The sequence below is a fragment of the Ictalurus furcatus genome, chromosome 10 (assembly GCF_023375685.1).
Source record: "Ictalurus furcatus strain D&B chromosome 10, Billie_1.0, whole genome shotgun sequence".
NCBI lineage: Eukaryota > Metazoa > Chordata > Actinopteri > Siluriformes > Ictaluridae > Ictalurus > Ictalurus furcatus.
This window is the reverse complement of record NC_071264.1, coordinates 16,601,958-16,624,197: the sequence shown is the minus strand read 5'-3', so window position 1 is coordinate 16,624,197 and position 22,240 is coordinate 16,601,958. Positions and strand designations below refer to the sequence as shown.

The 22,240-nt window shown below is 40.2% G+C and overlaps 1 pseudogene; it reads left to right on the top strand.

Annotated features, from left to right (window-relative positions):
* Positions 1-16,574: 16,574 nt before the first annotated feature.
* Positions 16,575-20,105, top strand: LOC128613306 (uncharacterized; annotated as a pseudogene).
* Positions 20,106-22,240: the final 2,135 nt, after the last annotated feature.

Here is a 22,240-nt window from a genome sequence, read left to right as displayed (position 1 = left end):
ATGAAGGGCTCTGAAGCATGCAACACAGGTCAGGATGATCTGTCTTTTTGTGTGTGGGGAGGGAATACACCACAGACCCGAGGTGGTGAGGGGGAAATGGGACCTGAACATGAAACAAGGGAGCAATCCTAGGCAAAGGAAATGGCTAAATGAAAGCTTCATTGTTAGCATCATTATGGAGTGCTGAAAGTCCTGATCTACAAATGATCTATATCAGGGATCCCCTTCATCAAATGCAGTGTTTCATGGTGTGTTAGAACAGGAAGTTACCAAAAATATGATTGATAATAGATATACAGGGGCCTAATTGGAACTAACCTGGTCTATCTAGACAGAAAAATGCCATTCAGAACTGATGGATAATAATGGATAATAAATGGATTAATGAATAATTAAACAACCCCCAAAATGGTCATAATACCAAAATCTAAAACCTCATATATCTCTTCTGCTCAATGTCATAACTATTTTGTGAAGTATAATATTTAAGTCATGCATTTTTATGAAAGAGTATTATAAACACAGTTCTGTAAACAGTTCCTTAACCAAGGTCATAAAACTGTCTCATAATTATAGTCACTGTCATAAATAAATAATAAAAGTAATCCAGTTCAATCAAATAACAACATAATCCATTTATACATTAATGTATAGAGCTAATGTTGATGAGAATACCTGACACTTCACTAGAGCATTTTGATTGTGTGGAGGTCTGGGAAAACTCTTCACATAGTCAAATGTCAACATTTTCTACTATACATAATTTTGAAAACTACAGACCTTCCTAAGATGCACATTTTGAAAGCCAATATCTGAGTATAATCTGAATTGGTTAGGCTTATTTCTGCTATCTAACAACTTGATCGAAACATTTTCACCATGTGAGGAAATCACACTTACCTAACAAGGTTTAAGACACATTTAGGCAGACTGACTGTTTTTACTTGATATTTGTGGGATGATTGCCTAGGCAAGCTTGTAAAGGGAATAAAATCCATCATTTTTATGAAATATACAGTGCCTTGCAAAAATTGAAGCATTTCAGAAACTACTAATTTCAGTGGATTTTCACACACACACACAACAGTCTCTACACAGAATGGTGAAAAAAACAAAAAACATCAAGAAATCGGCAGTTCTATAGGCTTAGATGCCTTGTTGATGAGAGAAATCAGAGGAGAACAGCCAAACTGGTTTGAACTGACAGGAAGGCTATGGTAACTCAAATAACTACAACAGTAGAAAACCACATCAGGTTCAGTGGGCACAGGCTCACAGACACTGGATAGGTGAAGATAGAAAAATAAATTCCTGAGCTTTTTCCAGTCTTCGACTGGCCAGTTTCAGTGGTATTAATAAAGCTGATGGTGAATGAATTTTGCCTCATAGAAAATAGTTTTATACATACTGTATCTTCAGCAGAATGTTAGCACACACTATAAAACAGAGCCTGTAAACCTCACATCGCTGAGCTTCACTGATTTTTAAAGCTCAATAATGAGTAAATCCTGACTAATAAATGTATCAACCAGCATGTTTCTTCTCCTGCTGGTAATGATATTGTTTGCTTCTACATCTTAGAGATTGCATAACTAAATCAAGGTGCTGCTGTGACGTTTTATGTACTGGGAGGCAACTCTTATGCTAAATCTGCACTCTCTCACCACCTGAGTCTCTGCTGGAGCTATTTTGTTTTTGTCTTTCCAAACATTTCTAAATATGCAATGTAGTGTATACTTATTTGATATCTGTTCTGACTGTTTTTCAATGCCTCATGTTGCACTGGATGTTTTTCTTTATAAATCAGTTGAGTTCTTTTTCAAATGAATGTTTCATGGTAGAAACCTTGACAACCAATGTTATTATAAAAAACTGAAATAGACCCATAATGTCTTTCATTAGGGAGCCACAACTTATAAGAGCATGTCTCAGGGGCACCATTCACTCCAAGAATTGGTTCAGGGAAATGATAATGTCTTACGATTCAATCTTGAAACACAAACTTGTTTTGCATGACTGTGGATGATGAATTGTTCATGGCTGTGTAAATAAAACGTCTCGTTAGGATGCGTTTTTGCAATAAATAAATAAAGTTGAAATGTTGTACTTGGAGTAACAGTGCTTTCAGAAGATGCAAGTGTTCTCATAAAAAATGTACTACACACAAACATCTGTCTTATTATCCTTGTGAGGACATTCCATTGACATAATTACTAATTTAACTAATTAATGCTATGCTACACATTAATCTAAGACCAACCATAACCTCAGTATCAAAAGGAAACTTTTTAGCTCTTTCAGTTTTTTAAATATAAGCTGCAGTTTTTGTAATAAAAGCAGTTTTTATCAAGGGGACCACCCAAATCTCCCCACAAAACAGTCAACTATTCCTATTCTTGTAGGAACATCTGGTCCACACTAGGGGTGTAATGCAATGGTATTATCTGTATCTCTATCTGATTTAAACTTGTAGTGGGCATGGCCTAAACCAGAGTTATCATTTTTGATTGTACCTGCCCACTACACTGCTAGTCTCAACCAGAAGCCTTGTGGGCTTTAGATTTAAAAGTGTTATTTTAAACTCTTCACTGTAGCATACTATCTACAGTATATACACTTAAATAAAACAATTTTCTTTTTGGAGTTTAATTCTTTAATACTTACACCAAATACTAGTGTCTGTTAGGTATATGCAGTCATGTGAAAAAATAAGCACACCCCATGGATATTGTTGACTTTTTTGACATATTTGAACATTTAATAAAACATCTGATCCTCTTTGAAACGGTTGATAATAAAGTTGATACACTCTATCAAATGACACAAATAAATTGACATTTTGTATTAATTTTCACAATTTAAATGAAAAAAAAAAACCCAAACAAACCCCAAAAAACCCCAGATCAGATGGAAGTAGTACTACATTTAACACACCTTCAAATCCATAAAATTAGAATTAGGTGTTCAAAATTGGATGCCAGTGATTAGAACCTGCTTAGGGGGTGCAGGTGGAACCTGTCTTATTTATACTCCTGTCATATCTAGTGTCTGGTGTTCTCTTTGCTATTGAGGTGTGTGGTGTCATCATGCCAAGATCTAAAAAGTTCTTTAAGGCCTTCAGAACTCTTTAGATCTTCAGAACTGTTTAGAAAAAAGGTTGTACATGCCTATGAGTCTGGCAAAGGATTTAGAAAGAGATCCAAATTATTTAAAATACATCATTCCACTGTAAGGAAAATAATCTACAAATGATGCAGAGGCATGCCAGGAAAAAGCCTTTGCAAGACTACTGTTTGCAAATGAGCATATAGGCAAAGACTAGGCCTTTTGGCATAAAGTCCTCTGGACAAACGAATCAAAGATATTTGTTTGGCCACAGTAACAGCAGACATGTTTGGTGCAGACCAAAGACAGCTTTTCAGGAGAAGCACCTCATACCAACTATGAAGCATTGTGGTGAAAATGTTATGGTTTGCTTTGCTGCCTCAGGTTTGCTTTGCATTGCATTATTAATTCAACTATGAATTATGCGTCATATCAAAGAGTGCTTGTAGTTAATGTGAGGCCATCTGTCCGAAAGTTGAAGTTGAAAGTGGACCTTTCAACAGGATAAAAATCTTAAGCATGCTAGCAAATCCACACAATTGTGTGTGTGTGTGTGTGTGTGTGTGTTGGGGGGGGGAGGGACAAGTATTGAATGCATCAACATTTTTTTCAGTAAATATATTTCCGATGAGGCTGTTCTCATGAAATTTTCACCAGATTTTGGTATTAACTCAGGAAATCCGGAATTAAGAATTAAGAACATTAAAGTCCATAAATAAAGTTATGTGTAATAAAGTGGAATGACACAGGAAAAAAGCATTGAACACGCTAATTGAAATTTATTTACTACTTAGTGGAGAAGCCTTTGTTTGTAATGACAGCTTCAAGGCGCTTCCTGTATGAAGAAATTAACCGCAGTATTCAGGTGTTTGGCCCATTCTTCTAAACAAATTGTCAATTGGATTGAAGTCAGTTTGTTGACTTGGCCATTCTAACACCTTGATTTTTTTCCCTCTGAAACCATTTGAGAGTTTCCTTTGCTGTATGCTTTGGATCATTGTCTGCTGGAAGGTCCACCCACGCTCCATTCATCGTTCCTTCAATTATATGAAGTCTGCCAGTACCATGCAATGACAAACAGCCCCACACCATGATGCTTCCACCTCCAAACTTCACTGTTGGTATAGTGTTTTAAGAGTGATGTGCAATGCCATTTCTTCTCCAAACATTTTGTGTAGTACGACAGCCAAAAAGTAAAATTTTGCTCTCATCTGAGCAGACTACACTCTCCCAGTATTTCATAGGCTTGTCCAAACGAGTCTTGTGGGGTGAGCATGAGCAGTGGGGTGTATTGCCTATTGTTTTCTCTGTGACGATGGTACCTACTGCCTCCAAGTGTTTCTGGAGCTCTTTCCAAGTGGTCACTGGCTCTTGGGCTACTCTTCTGACTATTCTTCTGACTTCCTGGTCAGAAATCTTGTGAGGAGCTCCTGTGCGTGGCCGGTTGATGACGGAGGGATGTTGCTTCCACTTGCGGATAATGGCCGCAGTGGTGCTTACTGGAGGATTCAGAAGTTTTTAAATATGTCTGTATCTGACTCCATCAATATGCTTTGCAACAATAAGGTTGCGAAGGTCTTGGGAGAGCTCTTTACTTTTACCCATCATGAGATGTTTCTTGTGTGACACCTTGGTAACAAAAAGCCTTTTTATAGACCATCAATTTATTAACCCAGCTGATATTAATTTGCACAGATAGGAGGTATAATTACTTACTTATTTCAGCGGGTTTTTTGCCTTACCTTGCCTTGGAGAACTGCTTTTTCTTAGCGTGTTCAATACTTTTTTCCTGTGTCATTCCACTTTACTAAAATCTATTTACTGAAAAAAAAATGTTAACGCGTTCAATACTTATTTCCCCCACTATATGATCACCTACTCTGCTTAAAGAAAGATACTTCTCCACATATTTTCAAATCACACTGGAATGGAAAACTTGTGTTATTAAACAGATAAGCACTTTTAAAAATAACATTCTCTAGCATGTTTTTTTGCATTTTCAAATATGTTCAATGAAAAAGAAATTTATTTTGTTCCCTGTAATTTTTTGTTTTTAATCTTAGTTTTAGAGCTACCAGGTCCTGCTTCTGTTGATCACGTCTTTTTTTCACGGCTGGTGGTAGTACTGTTTACTTCTGAATCAATAGAACAATGCTGAAGGTGAAGCATTCACCAAGGAATGAAAAGCATCTTTAGTTTATGTATGTATATATGACTTGACATTGTGTTTAAGAAGAGTGTAAGTTGGAGTGTAAGTGCTGAGTGTATAGACTCCATGTGTATTGCCTCCATGTGAAGTATCTGAATCAGCCACACCATAACCGAGTGTGAAATTACTTTACCAGCAAGAACCAATCCAACTGCAGCCTTCCTCATTCTTTTACTACAGATGAGATCTCTGTAAGGAATTGCTAAAGCTCTATTTTTCATTTTCTATATTCTTACAGTTCTCCCTTAGATACAGATCAGCAGCTTCCAACAATATTTCATGCGATAAACATCAACAGTCATAACAGGATCTGAGAGCCAATGGGATTTGATCTGAGCAGATGAATGAAAAGATTAAATGGATAAATCGACGATGCAAGAATGATGAAGTGATGATGTGATCCCTTACAGCTTAGAGCGATTCTCAAACCTTTTTTTGCCTCAGTACTTGCATTCAGTGATCTCTAAGGTAAGTATGGCTATAACAAGAGTATTCAATGCAACAACAAATACAAAATATCAGCTGAATAGATAATAAGTAATAGAGTGAGACAATTAGTTCCCTTTCAAAGGGAACGCTTCATGTCCTTGCTATCTTTTCTCAAAATCTCAGAACTTTTCTATCCCTTTAAAAAAAAAGAGAAGAAAAAAAAGGAATGAGCGAGAGAGAAAAATATGAGTGAGAGAATTCAGGAAGTGTGTTACGGCTTGCTCCCGTTTCATCATGGGCAATAGTGCACACTTTCTGGGTGAAGTGTTTAGGAGTGTAGCATGTGATGGCAGCCTTGAGAGGCTGTGCATGGTAAGGCCTACATTAAGCAGCTCGGCTCGCGACTCGCGCTCTTCTCGGAAGCTGAAGCGAGTTGGGTTTCGGAGCCTCACGGATTTGGGCTGGCCACTGCCGAGGCAGCTAGCCGTATCAGGTTCGGGGGATCTCTTATGCATCTGGAAGAGGAGCCAGAGACAACGCTGCTCCATCTCTTGCTCTGTCTTCCGGGTTCGGCTCTCCGCTGGATTTTGGAGCTCGCGTTGCAACTCCTCTTTCCGCTATGGAAAGCCAAGGGGGACACACACAAAAATAATAGTAATAATTCCTCTCTGACTCTGAGGAGCCAGAAGGATGTGCTAAAAACTGAGTGCAGCACATAAAGAGCTGCTTGAAGTGATTACTAAGGCTGGATGAGCCTTTTTCTCCACAGTGAAAGTAAATCCCTCACACTGCAGAACCTCCCCTTTCTTCCAGAAGTGCATGACAAAATAGCAGACTTCTGTGGGAAAACCATGCATAAACCGTATTTATAACCCCACGATGTTGGATTATTCGGCCACTGTGGGGAATGAACGGCATGGCTATTTAGCTATGCTGAAGGTGGAGGAGGTGCTTGCGAGCTAGCTCTCTCCATCGACGGCAGGTAATTAGGGGGGCCGGCTTTGCCATCCAAACCACCGCATAAGGCCACCGTGGCATGGGTGGGCAAGGCCTATACAGTAGTAGTCTTGCTTGTGGGTCACTGCAGACAATGAAAGTGTTGCAGGCCTACCAAGCAGACCTGCTGAGTGAGCTCGACATATGGCGGTATTCAGCCAGTTCCTTCCCTGTTGTCTCGGGCTCACCCGGGAATCCACGAGTGGAGCCCGGGCCTTCACTAGTGCGAGGGAGACCCAAAAGTCGAGTATGGCAGCACGCCAACCCCCGCAGACAGTAAGGGGAACCGGCTGGCCACAGTCGCGGCCTGCTACTAGGCCTGATCTGAGAATGGTCATAAAGGCCAAGCAGACAAAGAAGAGCGGTCCTGAGTGGCCGTGGAGGGACGTATCAGGGGACATGAGGTTGTTAGGGCAGGTAGCCCCCAGTGCTACTGTAGGGCCTCCCCTAGCCAAGGCAGTCCCCAAGTTTTCAGTGTTCTTTGGTCAGCGAGCTGTCACAGGGCAACGAAAATCTGATGCTTTCCCTCCAATAGAATGTGGAAAAGTTAATGTCACTAAAAGACTATCTGGCTGTGTGGAAACTACTGCCAAATGTGTCTCCATGGGTTCTGTCTATCGTAGAAAAGGGTTACTGGGTCCAGTTTATAGCTCGACCCCTCCGGTTCAGAGGTGTGCTCACCACAGTAGTCAGCACAGACCAGAGCCCGAAGTTAGCGCAGGAAGTAAGATCCCTCTTGGACAAAGGGGCCAAAGAACATGTACCTCATTCCCTGAGGGAGGGAGGTTTTTACAGCCATTATTTCCTGCTCCGCAAAAAAATAGGAGTATGTGGCCAATTTTAGATCTGTGTCATCTGAACTGTACTCGCATACAGGTTCAAGATGCTGACGCCCAAGCTTATCGTTCCACAGATTCAGTTTGAGGACTGGTTTGTGATGATAGATCTAAAAGGTGCATATTTCCACATAGAAATATCGCTAGCTTTATCCCCTCTCACCTTCACAAAGTGCATGGATATCACTCTGGCTCCATTGTGACTCCAGGGCATCCGTGTACTAAACTACCTGGACGACTGGTTAATTCTAGCACGATCCAGGGAATTGCGGTTCGACATCGAGATGCTGTTCTCACCCACATGAAGAGCTTGGGACTCAGGTTGAATCTCAGAAAAGTATGCTTTCCCCAGTGCAGTGGACAACTTTTCTAGGGGTTATAAGGATTCTACTACGATGAGGGCATTTCTATCCCCAACATGCGTAGGGTCAATCCTATCAACAGTGAGCAAGATAAAGCTGGATCTTAGGAGACTATTGGCGCTTCTGGGCCTATTGCACAGGAGACTGTTCAGTGGTGGCTGAGAAGCTGGGGGTTTCGTCCAAGGACGAAACCTCTGAGAATAATCAGTGTCATGCAGCGATCGCTGCGTGTAATCAGTGTCATGCAGCGAGGCCTTCCTGTATCCTATGCCGGATTATATTCCTAAGGTGCCCACCCTGTGGTGTTGCAGGCTTTCTGCCCTCCTCCATTCCCCAAACCGGAACAAGAGAGAATGCAGCTGCTGTGTCCAGTAAGGACTCTCTGTACTTACGTCCACCGCTCCGGCCAGTGGCGTAAGTTGGAGCAGCCGCTGGTCTGCTTTGGCGGCGACAATAGAGGTGATGCTGTGTCAAAGCAGCACATCTCTAATTGGATAGTGGAAGCAAACTCGATTGCTTATGAGGCGCGCGGTCTCGCTACGTCTCTGGGCATAAAGGTTCACTCCACTAGGGCGGTCGCCTCCGCAAAGGCTTTGTCCAAAGGGGTATCCTTACAGGATATGTGTGCTGCTGCAGGGTGGTCTACGCCACACACATTCATTCATTATTACAGCCTGGATTTTCATTCCACCCCGGGCTCGAGTGTCTTGCAGTGACCCTCGAGCTTGGGTCTTTTTGAACAGGCCGTACCCTCGGTATGACTGAGTGGGTATTCTCGTTCCCATAGTGTTATGCTAAATGCAACGTCGAAGTTCCCTTTGAAAGGGAACGTCTGGGTTATGCATGTAACCCTGTTCCCAGAGAAGGGAATGAGACGTTGCGTAGCTTTGTCATACCAGGGCAGGCCTGTGAATTGCGTCTTTGCTTCAGATAATAGAGGCTGATGGCGCAGTTCACAGGTGCCATATTTATAGCATGCGACGCGCTTAATTGCCACGTCACCTGATCATGGCAGGCCTATAAACAGGCATGATTTTACACAAGCTTCAAATACCGGTCATGCGCGAGAGGCGCTCCCCATAGTGTTATGCTAAACGTAACGTCTCGTTCCCTTCTCAGGAAACAGGGTTACATGCGTAACCCAGACGTTTACTTTAAATCCCTTTCCTACGCATTTCCTACTGGTGGTGTTTTTTTAGATTAAAATTTTTAGCTGGTACTGTGTTGTCGTGTTGTCATGTTGTCAGTTGAGCTTTTTAGTTCTTAAATTTTTTTTTATCACAGCAAGTCTCATTCAATCCTGCAACAATACTGCAACAAAATGCATTCAATTATAAACTGGTTTCTAGAGCTAAGTAATTCTTATTTACTTACCAAAATCTGTTTTAATCATTTATTATTAATACCTTAAAAATCACAATTATACCTTAAAAATCACAATTATTCTTTTCAGTTAAGCACCCCCTATAGTACCCCAAATTGCACATACCGTCTTGTGTTGTTCAGTATATCAAACAGACTTGTTTATGGGTTTTATATATATAAAATGAACAAAAAACAAGTTATTTCCTATTACAACTTGCATTAAAGCAGATATAAAGAGTCATTCTCTCACAGATTGTCATGTTATACAAGAAACTGGAAAGTGGAAACTCTTCAAGTTACAGCTGACATATAATGTAGGTGGAAACGGATGCAAATGCAATTTCAGTTTATTTTAAAATGCACCAGCAAATAAATCTAAATCGGTAGGCAACGTCATAATCCAAAAACAGGCAACAGTTCAGGCAATGTGCAAACCATACAAACAGGGCAAAACCAGAAAGCAAAAACCAGATAAACAATGCAGAGCAAATAGCTTGGAAAGTCAGGTGTAAACACACTGAGCATTACTATGCAATGAGTGAGTGAACCTGAAGTCTTATTGAAGACAAACATACTGTGAAGTGTGATTGTTCTCAGGTGTGTGATTAAAAGTCAGGTTATTAATAAACTATTAGTAAATAAGTCCCTGTGTAAGTTGATACTATAGATATGATAATTTATTAGAATGAGGGCATTAACATAGACCTGTGATTTGAATTACAACTGTAATTTTGACCAATCAGAATCAGGAATTCAACAGTGCTGTGGTATAATTGGCTACAATTAATGGACTATTCATTTGGTGAAAGGTCCATTATTTCATATTGGGCTTGGTGGAAGTGGAACTAAAAAAAATCTCCTTAGTGTCATGATTTCCCCTTGAATCAGCGTGCTCTAAGCACGAATGCGCGAGCACCTGCTTTTCCATTGTTGACAGTAGTGACATCTGGACACGTGTGTTTTGTTTATGTTTCTGTCGTTTCTCCTCCCTGTTCTGTCATTGGCTGGGATTTCACGTGTGTCTGTATTACCCTCAGCTGCTAGCAGTTTAGACGCTGATCATGTCCACATATATACCGCGCGTCTCCCAGCACACAACGCGGAAGATTATCACAGAGTTAGATTAGGTCATAGTCATAGTCATAGTCATAGTCAGAGTCATAGTCAGAGTCATAGTCAGAGTCATAGTCAGAGTCAGAGTCAGAGTCATAGTCAGAGTCAGAGTCATAGTCAGAGTCAGAGTCATAGTCATAGTCAGAGTCAGAGTCATAGTCAGAGTCAGAGTCAGTTCACGCTGGGTTATCCGCTCTCAGTTCCTCGTCATAGTTCATGTTTCGCATTTTGTTTATCGACCCTTTTTTCCGGGACCACGACCTTGATTCATGTTTAACCCTGTGTATTCCTGTTTGCCAGTCGCCTGACCTTCGCCTGTTTTGGATTACGTTTACGGATCACATTTTGGATTTGTCTGCCTGTCTCTCTTTTTAAATAAACAACTGTTCATACTGCACTTGTATCCATCCTATCTCCGCTCCGTCACGATACGTGACACTTATAGTTACATACTTCAAATTGGCTTTGTACAAACAAACAAACAAACAAATTAACCTAATTATCTGTGCTAATGTAATATGTCTGACTGAGCTCGTGTTTACTCACGTCTACCTGTCTCCTCTCTCTTTCCCTCATTAATTGGACAAATGCTGGAGTTTGTAATAATCTTTGAGACATGTGTTTGTGTCAGGAACAATTAGGGACATGTAGTGTATCTATTTGGACATTCAGGATAATCTTTACTTTATCTCAGAGGCTGCTTAAAGATCCGCAGGGGTTGTGAGGACAGGGTAATGGACACCGCTCTGCGTGTGCTCAGCTTTAATCACAGCTTGAATTTGTTTCTGTGAGTTTGGTCCTTGCTTTGAGTTTCAAAAGCTTATGTATGTATGTATTAGCAATCTATGCTTTTCCCATGGAACAGCCTGTGGAGCAACATAAAATATTTTTAAAATTCTAACAATATGGTACAATCATGATGTCCACAAAGGGTCAGTAACCAGGTAAAGAGTGGATTAGAACCATCCAAAAGTCAGAGAAGTAACCAAAAGTTCAAAGAGAGTGAATATTTATGCAAAACACTGTATATTTAGTATCTAACAGCCTAGCCTAGTTAGTAGCAGGATAATTTAACCAGCAGATAGGTACTGATAGGTAGCGTCATAAACTGTATATTCAAGCAACACCATGGGTAGACTGATCCATATGCACAAAAATAATGCATAATTATATATGTTAGTAAACATGTTTGTACAATATGCCAGCATGCTTATCTGTAATTACTCAATAAAACTGAAGGTAGACCCTACCTAAATAAATAAATAAAAATAAACAAATAAATAATTGTTTTAGGTATTAAAGGCTTTTGTCCATTTTTCTTTTTATTCATTAAATTATAAATTATATTCTTGTGCATACTAATTCTTACTTACATATTAAATCTGTTTTGCTAATTTGAATTACATTAAAATTATATTTATATAATTACATTAAATACATTTTATGGTGAAAATTTTCCCCCTTAAGAGTCACGATTTTAACCAAGTACCATAGCAGTATTAACATTTTTGAGGTTTCAGGTTGTTACATGATAGTGGTGAGCTTTTTATGTAAGTAGTTTCGTTTTTGTAGCAGAACACTTTAAAGAATCAGTCATATGAGGTCTTTGCTTGACTTTCAGAGCAGAATGTGTGATTGAGAGCTCTGATAATTGTCTCTGAAGCACTGCAGAATGTTTTCATTGGTAGTTAAAGAACAGCATCACATTTCACAGGCATTTTACTGAACTGTGAAAATCTTCTACCACCCCAGAAGTCAGATACATTAAGTTAATAATCACTTTCCTTTATCTTGATTTTTTTCCCCACTGATTTACGGAACATTGTGCCATGAGGGACAAAGAAAGCTGAGGTCTTGAGTGCTAGGAGAACCTATCATGGACTGATGGCATATACTGAAACCTCATGCATCGGTGCATTTAATTAAATCGTCCTCTCTAACTCTGAAGCAGTAAAGAAGCACCGAGATGAGTCCAAATCCAAAGACTCAGTTTATCTCCTTGTCTATTGTTCACTTCCAGTTATAGCTCAGATTGTAATTTAGAGCTGGCTGCAACTTGACAACTTGCAAAGTTTATTGAGCTGGAGTTTTTTGAAAACCAGTTGGAAAATGTGCATCTTGTGCAGTTTATTGTGGAAGACGCTTTCATGTTCATATAGAAAATAGGCATATTTGTTATTACCCCCAACTTTTCTGAGATGTACCTCCTTTGTCTTTTTTTATGCCTCTGCCATTAGGTGATGATGGCATTATGTTTGCAGGTTGTTTGTCTGTTCATTCCTGATTCCTATTAGCATGATATCTCAATAATATTTGTCAGATTGAATATGTGTAGGATTTATAGGGAATTATCATTGTAACTAGCAGATAAACTGATTCGATTTTGGAACTGATCCAATCAGGGTGAAATGTATGAACTAGTTTTTTTTTTTTTAGTAGTTTCCTTCCTGTTTGAAGCATATTTTAAGGGTATACCTGCTAAAAAATCCAGCATTGCTGGTCATCAGCCTAAGGTATGTTTTTCACGCTGGGACCAGCATGGGATGCTAGTTGCTGGTTTGCTGGTCCAGCATTGGGTGCTGGTTGCTGGTCCAGCATGGGATGCTGGCTTGCAGGTGGACCACCATATGTTGTCTTTTGTATACTGGTATATTCCCAGCAAGACCACAACATAACCCATTTGTTACATATCACATTTCTTAGTGCATATTCATAGTTAAAGAAAGACCAAGGCAATTTTTCAAATTAATTGTAATTAACTTGTTTTAATAAAGAAAAACATATACTGGATATTCCCACCATTTACATGGCTTTCTTTTTTTGTTTGTTAATGTCCATGATCTTTCTGTAATATAATGGCCAAACTTTGAGGCCCTGGCTTCCAATTCTTCATTTGCTATATTTTTCTGCTGTAGCTATTCATGGAGGGTGGCTGAAAAAAAAAAAAAAAGCCACATAAATACAACTATCAGATACTTATCACAGTGTCCAAAAAACCAAGTTAAATGCAGCTTATTTATTTTTAAGTTAACATAAAAGTTCATTCGTGACCATTTTTACTTCTGTAATGGGACATAAAGTGAAACAGAGTATTAAAAAAGTGGATGTGAATGTCGAATATGGTTTGAAAGGATTAAAAATGTGTATATATATATATATATATATATAAAAGGTGGTTGGAAGGGAGAGGTGAAAACAAGTTTGCAATAAGTTAACACTGTGTGAAGCCTAGGCCGAAAAGGAAAGTTGTTTCAGAGTTGAAGTTATTAAATGTCAATTTAGCATTTTTATGACAGATTATGAAGATTTCTTTTAACTTTTGAATAGAGGAATCATTCACAATAGACCATAAAAGTGTATTATAAGAAAGCAAATTTTGATATCATGCTGACTTTAAATAAGGGCAATGGGAAAGTGTCTATGTTCACTCCCAGTTAAACGGAATTTGTTGCCCATATCAAATAGTAATTTGTCTACCACAAACCATATATGGCTTAAGTACAATTCAGAAATTTGAAAGATGTGCATGCTGTCACTATTGTCTACAATATTTCATGCTCCTGGCTGCAATGACGTACCTTTTACTATGTTCACTTTTTTTGGAGTCAGTGGCTGTCGGTGGGATTTTGTGGTGGGAAACTCATTGCCTGTAAGGTTGCGCTCCCCAAGGGTTTTGGTCTGCCAGGCTGCAACTACCAGCTCTTTAATGAATAAAGAGTCTCTGGTGCTGAATTTGAGTCTCTCCCAGACTTCCTTCCTTAACTGTATAGTCACACCCAAGACAATCTGAGAACACCAAAAAATTTGTAAAAAAACAAACAAACAAAACAAAACAAACAAACACACAGCATTGAACTATACTTGTGTTCATACAAGGCAATAAGTGTTGCTAGCACATCTGGATATATTCAGGTGCAGTTTCATCATCAGGTATTTTTCCTATTCAGATGATCTGTTAGTTTTAAAAAAGTTACTTAATTTTTGATTACCATCAACCAAATATTAGCTAGCTACCTAGTAACCCCTTAGCAATTGACCAATCTTGAGTCTCCATGTCACTAAACCCATTCCACCAGCACAGTTCTCCTTTCCTGAGTATTGTTAACTAACCATGGTAAGACATCCATGTCATTTTGTGACATGGAATGGTGTGTAATCATACCATAACAAACTATTCTAATAGAATACTTCTCTACTGTCAATCATTGTACCCAGAACCTTATGGCCTACTGGTGGAAATTCACATTTTCACATAGAATAAAATGGTAATAAAAGGAAAATTATACGGAAAAATCTCCAACCACAGTAACTGTTGCTTCAGACAGATTGTTAGACCCAGACTGTGCCACTGTAAAGAACATAGGGTTAATTTTTTTTTTTATAATTTTTTTTTCCTAATAAACCTAATAATACCAATAAACCACCTACTCTCAAGACCAATAATCTCCCTTACCATTGTCTTGTTGATAAAGGAACAGTTGGAGTATTTCATGATAAAGCACTTATCATGTTTAATTATGATCACTGGATACTACATGTAAATTGCAACTAATTACCTTAACAACATGACATTTGTGGACCAATTCCTTTACTTTTTTTGGGTTTTTTCAAGGTGAAGAGTTACATTCTTCAGCTTTTCCTGGTAAAATCGGAGCTGCTTTTTGAGACTCTTCAAATAATTTGTGGGGAACAACATCTGCACCAACGGCATCTTCCTCATCTGTTGACAGATGCAATAGAGTCTGTTCTTTGGGCTTTTTGGTTTGGTGGTCTGTTGGACAGAGTGGAACTTGCCATTTCTGGCCTCATGTGATATAGTGAGAAATGATTTTTTCCCCTTCCTCTGATGCAGTTTGTCTGTTTTGGTAAGAAAAACAGAGAACACCACAAACAAGTGAATGAAGAGCATAAACAAACCAATTCAGCATCAGTTTTGAGCATCATACCAATAATGAAACCAGAGCAGTTCAAGTGCTTCTAAACAGATGGAAGACGTTTTAACAGACTATATTGCTCCAAATTTATAAATAAAGAAACAAATAAATAAATATATCGTTAAGTAAGTAAGTAAATAAATTTTATTTATATAGCACGTTTCACACAGCAAAGCTGACTAAAGTGCTGAACAGAGTAAGGAAAGTAAAAATAGAAAACAGAATACAACCAAATAAAAACAGACAATAGACTATAGTAAAAATGAGTAAAAATTAGATTAAAAACACCTGGGAGAAGAGATATGTTTAAGCCTCTTTTTAAAAGTGGTAATAGAAGGTACAAGGCGGATGTCCAGTGGCAATTGATTCCATAGACGAGGGGCAGCAACTGAAAAAGCTCTATCCCCCTTTGTTTTCAACCAGGAATGAGGGACATGCAAAAGAAACCTATCAGAAGATCTTAGAAGTCTGTTCGATGAATCTGGTGTAAGAAGATCCTTGATATAGGAAGGAGCTTGATCATTAAGAGTTTTAAAAACAAACATCAGAATCTTAAACTGAATCGTAAAATGGACTGTGAGCCAATGGAGCGATGCTAAAATTGGGGTGACACGATCAATTGGATATTAGTGTGTTTAAATTATACATGTTTTAATTATGTCAATATTTAAATGGTGTGCACAATAACGTGTTTGAATTGGATTACAAAAATTCGAATTTTAAGTTACGATTGTGATGCATGTGTTTTTCTTTTTTTTAGATGCTTCTCTGCTAAAGAGCCTGTCAAGGGACTGATGAGGGTCTCATAGCAGCATGATTTATTTGAACTACAGGGTATAGAAATTTAATCAAAAATTATATTTATCAAGACTTGGTGTATGTTGTGTTGGTGTATGTTCTAAAGATTAGGTGGTACTTGAGTGCTCTAATTTGATCAAAGGTGGTACTTTGCCTAAATGTTCAGAACCACTATCCACAGGAACACAGGGGACAATGAACAATGACACTGTAAATCATATATGTACACATATATAAATGTATATGTATATTACAGTGTCATTGTCTATTTTCTTCTGTGCTCCAGTATGTATATATATATATATATATATATATATATATATACACACACACACACACACACACACACACACACACACACACACACACACATTTTTGTGGCAAGGGCTGTAAGAATGAGCGCGACCTTAAAATTCATCATGCCAAGATGAAATGCATGGTGCAGAAGAACGCAGCGCAATGCACAGAAGTTACTTCTGTTGAAATGCAAGAGGAGCATGGCCCGAAGACACCCCACAGTCCCCAGAACCTCCAAGCGCATAAGTCTATGGCTCCATGCAGAGCAGTTCAGCAGCATTGGATTAAGTGGCCTGTGGCAAACAAGCGCAAAATATGGTGTCAGTTTGATGAGGATGTGGCAAGAATCATCACCGCTACACCAAAGGGAGCTGCAGATGAATGGCTTCAGATGGTGACCACCATCACTGTCAATTTTGCGGCAGAGAGACTTGGCGTCAAAGCGTGCAAGGCCAGCAGACCAAATCACACCATTAACCATAGGGTTCATGAGCTTTGGGCTTTGGCAAGACAGTTCAAGGCAGCAACTGTGGAGGAGAAACCACCACTCACCGAGCTCTGGCACAGCGTTAGGAAGAAACTCATGACCCTGCATAGAGCAGAGTGGCATAGAAGGTGGTGGAGAGATAGAACAAGGAAGCGACCTGCATTTATAGCCAATCCCTTCAAGTTCACAAAACAACTTTTGTGGCAGAAGCGAAGTCAACATCTGACTTGTTCTAAAGAGGGAGTAGACCTGTACCTGCACAACACCATAAGTTACCCTGAAAGGGAGCAAGAGCTAGGGCCCCTCAGAGCCTTGTAGGAAGTATCATGTCCCACGGTGGACTTCAACACCAGAGAGCCCACATGGAGGGAAGTGCAGGAGGTGGTTTCAGCAGCCAGAGCCAGCTCCACTCCAGGAACCAATGGTGTACCCTACAAGGTGTACAAGCATTGCCCTGCGTTCTAGATCCTATGGAAGGTTTTGCGGGTGGTGTGGCACAGGGGCACAGTATCAGACCAGTGGAGGCACGCAAAGGGGGTCTGGATACTGAAGGAGAACAACTCAACCAAACTGGAGCAGTTCAGATCCATCTCACTTCTTGGGGTGAAGGGGAAGATCTTCTTCAGTGTCCTAGCCAAATGGATGACAGTCTTCCTTCTCAAGAATGGTTACATAGGCACCTCTGTGCAGAGAGGTGGCATTCCAGGAGTGCTGGGTTGCCCAGAACACACTAGGGTTGTCACACAGCTGATTAGAGAGGCTTGCGAAGGAAAGGGAGACCTTGTGGTGCTTTGGCTTGACCTTGCCAACACATACGGCTCCATTCCCCACAAGCTCATTGAGACAACTCTGGATCACCACCACGTACCTAGTAAGATAACGGACCTCATCCTGAATTACTACAGGAACTCAGCATCAGAATGGCACCAGCTTGAGAAGGAGATCATAACTAGATGCACTATCTCAGTTATTCTCTTTGCTCTTGCCATGAATATGGTGGTTAAGGCAACAGAAGTTGAGCGCAGAGGCTCACTGTCCAAGTCTGGCATTCAACAGCCCCCTATTAGAGCCTTTATGGATGGCCTCACTGTAATCATCATCAGTGCCCTGGATACTCCAGGACCTGGAAAAACATATCCTGGGCAAGGATGAGTTTCAAGCCTAACAAGTCCAGGTCCATGGTGCTGAAAATGGAGAAAGTGGTGGACAAGTTCTGCTTCCAGGTGGACGGTATTGTAATTCCATCCATGACTGAGAAGCCTGTCAGGAGCCTGGGCAAGGTCTTTGACTGCAGCCGCAAGGATGGTACAGCCACCCAAACCACCATCGGGGAGCTTGAATCTTGGCTCACCACAGTCAATAAATCTGGCCTACCAGACTGATTTAAGGCCTGGATATACCAACATGGCATCTTACCTCGAGTTCTATGGCCTCTGCTGGTGTATGAGGTAACCTTGACAACAGTGGAGACCATGGAGAACAAGGTCAGTAGCTACCTCCGTAGGTGGCTGGAACTACCATGCAGCTTGAGCAGCACAGCACTCTATGGGAAGAGAAACAAGCTCCAGCTCTTGATTAGCAACTTCGATGAGGAGTTAAAGGTCTGTGGAGAGCACAGGAAGGCCTAGAGATTACTGAGTCCTGGTTGAGACACAGGACTTTGGTGGGCATGGTAGCTACGTGCCAGGCACAGGGTCCATGGTAGGGACAGACACCAGCTAGTCCTGGAGTAGGTGCAGGCTGGTGCTGTAGAGGAAAGGACCTGCAGGATGGTGGGCATGCAGCAGCAGGGAGCATGGACGAAGTGGGAGGGTGCACTGGAGAAGAAGATCTCCTGGACCGAGATCTGGCAGGCAGATCCCCAGCAGATCAAGTTCTTGGTCTGAATGGTCTATGTTGTCCTTCCTAGCCCAGTAAATCTTCAAATCTGGGGTAGGAATGACTCACCAGTATGTCCTATGTGCCCTGGGAGGAGTTCCCTAGAGTACATCCTAAGCAGCTGCCCAACACACTGGGGGAGGACCACTATCACTGGCGGCAGGATCAGGTGCTAAAGTCCATTGGAGACTCCATCTCCAAAGTTATGGCCAAAATCAAGCTTGGCTGTCATGGGAGGAACATCACCTTTGTCAGGGCCGGGGAGCAGCTACATTCACAACCCAAGCTGGCAGCTGGGCTGATTACCTTGGCTTTGACTGGGAGCTGCAAGTCAATCTGGGAAGGAAGCTCAAGTTCCAGGTCTACATTGTGGCAACTGCATTGAGGCCAGACACAATGTCAGACATAACATCAGCCACTTCCAAGCAGGTGCTCTTGTTAGAGCTCACGGTTCTCTGGGGGGACCGCATTGATGAGGTCAATGAACGGAAGCAGTCCAAGTATCAGGAGCTGGTGGAGGAGTGCAGAAGGGCGGGCTAGAAGGCACACTGCGAGCCCATCGAAGTTGGATGTAGAGGCTTTGCGGGTCAGTCACTGTGCAAGGTCTACGTGCTGCTCAGCATTACTGGGGCTGTGAAGAGGAAAGCCATCAAGTCCGCTATGGAGGTGGCAGAAAGGGTCTCCAGATGGCTGTGGCTTAATAGGAGTGATCTGTGGATTAGTGCTGCTGGGACATAAGCCAGGGTCTGATCAACCCTGGTTGGGTCACCTGGGTGAGGGCGTATGATGTTGAAAAACCTGAAATACCAAATGACCTCAGGATCATCACTGAAGATGTGTACCAGAGCATGCGAAGATGTGTCTTTGATATATGGTCTAAGCTTCTGCTTTCTCCTTTAGTGAAGTGCAAGTAGAATTTGGCGGCGACATTCTAGTAGAATGTGGTGGTGAATGTGGTGCTACCTGGAGTCGTTTGCTCTTAGACAACTTCTCCTTAATGTCTTCTTTATTCTCTCAAAATTAATGATGAAAAAACAAAACTATCACTCATTTATTTATATAGTGCAGTGAATGAATTACATTAAAATAGCTACTACTTACTTGCATACCTTTTAAGCATCAGTATTTGCCCTTTGTATTTGTGTATTTGTATATGTGCCCAGTGTTTGAAGTCTTGCTTCCATTGTATCCAATAAATTTGAGTTTGATCAAACATGTTATTCATAAAGTCCTTAATTTCACATGTTGAAACAATTGCCTTATAGCCATCATTCAGGTACCTCACATATGCAAACATTGTGATTCCCAATGATTCAGCAGGTTTGTTGGGTAAAAGCGGAACCTTTTTATTTACCCCACAAAATCATAATTACATTGGTGAAAACAAGATGTTCTGGAACACGTGCACTTACACTAATTACGATAAACACTGTAATGTATATAATGTAGTCAAAAATGTTGTGTGATTTAATTTTGGAAAGTGCTGCAACTCCATTTACCTCCGTGAACATAGTTGCTCTATGGGCAACGCTGACACTCTTTACACACAGAAAAAAAACACCTCTTTACTGAGACGAAGTGATTTTAGCATTATTTGAACTTCACTTTGCTTTGATCCCCGTCACTTTCTCCAAATCCACTCATATTGGATTATATTCGAGAGCATCCATGTACTGCACAAACCCCAATTAAGGCTCCATTAGACAACAGTATAAAATGTAAGTAGATGGTGTTTGTCCATTTTGTAGTAATGAAATGCTTATCTCTATCTATGCTGGGCTAGAACCAACAAGCTTCACTAAACTACCATCTGATAATTCATTTTAACTATCGCCTCATATAACGAGGTGTAATATATATATTTTTTTAGAATCATACAAAAAACTGTATCTCAAGCCAGAGAGCAAAGATGTCCCCCTTCCAAAACGCAGAACAACCGGTGGATGCTCTAATGTATGTACAATGTTCACATTGTACAGATACTATGATTTTTTTTACTAAGCTGGTTGTTCATTTCATTATATTGTTTATATGTTGTGGCTAGTCAGTTTATGTTGTTTCCTTTAAAAATATATTTTTGCAGGTATCTGTACAATTTGAAATGGTTCTGTAATACATGTTAACTTGCCATTACAGACCTTACCCATATATGATGATTCCACTATGCATCACTACACCAGTCAAGGTTCCAGTATTGCAGATGTGGAGGTGAGGTTACAGTCAATCACCATCCCCATGCCACACTGCAATAATATAATGCAACATCAGACTGTCACAACAACATGTGACACCTGTTGAATGTTGTTTTTATAATGTTTTTCAGATTACTTTAACATCTGACCATGAAACAGGTGACTCACATGACAACTATGACAGCGTTTACACTTTTGCAAGTGACACAGAAAGTGAAGCTGACTACAGCACATGATGTATTTCGACAGACTGTTCCTGATGACCCTGACCCAGACATGGACTCCATATTTACATCTGCAGGTACTACCACAAAATCCGAGGCAGTGCTGATGATAATGACATATGCAGCTAGACAAGGCATATCAGGGACTCAACTACATAATTTGATAAAACTTATAAATACTCTTTTTGGCAAAGAGGTGGTACCTGTGTTCATATCTGTTCAACAAATCATTCAAAAATAATTCAGAAATGCTTGAATTTTTTTTATTGTAGGTTATGTAAATCATACATTGGTACACAAAATGTTATAAAATGTTATAGACAAAAATATTACACAGTGCCTCCAGTGTATTGATCACTTAGAAATCAGTACCCTGAACAGTGGTAGTTTTTTCATCAGCGTACCAATTGTTCTGTCAGATCCAAACAAAGATGCCAGAGATGCCAGACTGAGATGCCAAAGGAATATTGTCTGATATGGAGCTTGCATTAGCTAACAAAAGTAGTGTAAGAGGAGTAAAGGGTCCCTCTCCTCTTATAAACATGCCATATTTTGATATTGTTTGGGGCTTTGTTCTGGACGACATGTGTGCGGTCTTACTTGTTGTCATTAGACAGCTCACAGAGCTTCTTCTGAATAATAGTGACGAACCATACTACATTGGAAGCCCCAACATTATGAGAGTCATAGAAAACAGCTTAAGGAACATAAAACCACCACATCTCATTTCATGACTGCCCAGACCCCTTACAAATCTGAAGTTTTGGAAAGCCTCAGAATGGCGAAAGGCTTGTTCTACAGCCTGCCTGTCTTAAATGGACTGCTCCAAACACGATACATAAAGCACCTTAGCCTTTTGGTATCGACTTTATTTCTTCTTCTCAAAGAGCAGGTCTCATTTCAAGATGTCAGTCAAGCAGATTAGATGCTTTTAGAATTTGTGGTATGATTTCAGTTGCTCTACGGGGAAGTATCAATGAAATTTAATGTGCATCTCCTTATACACCTTGCTAAG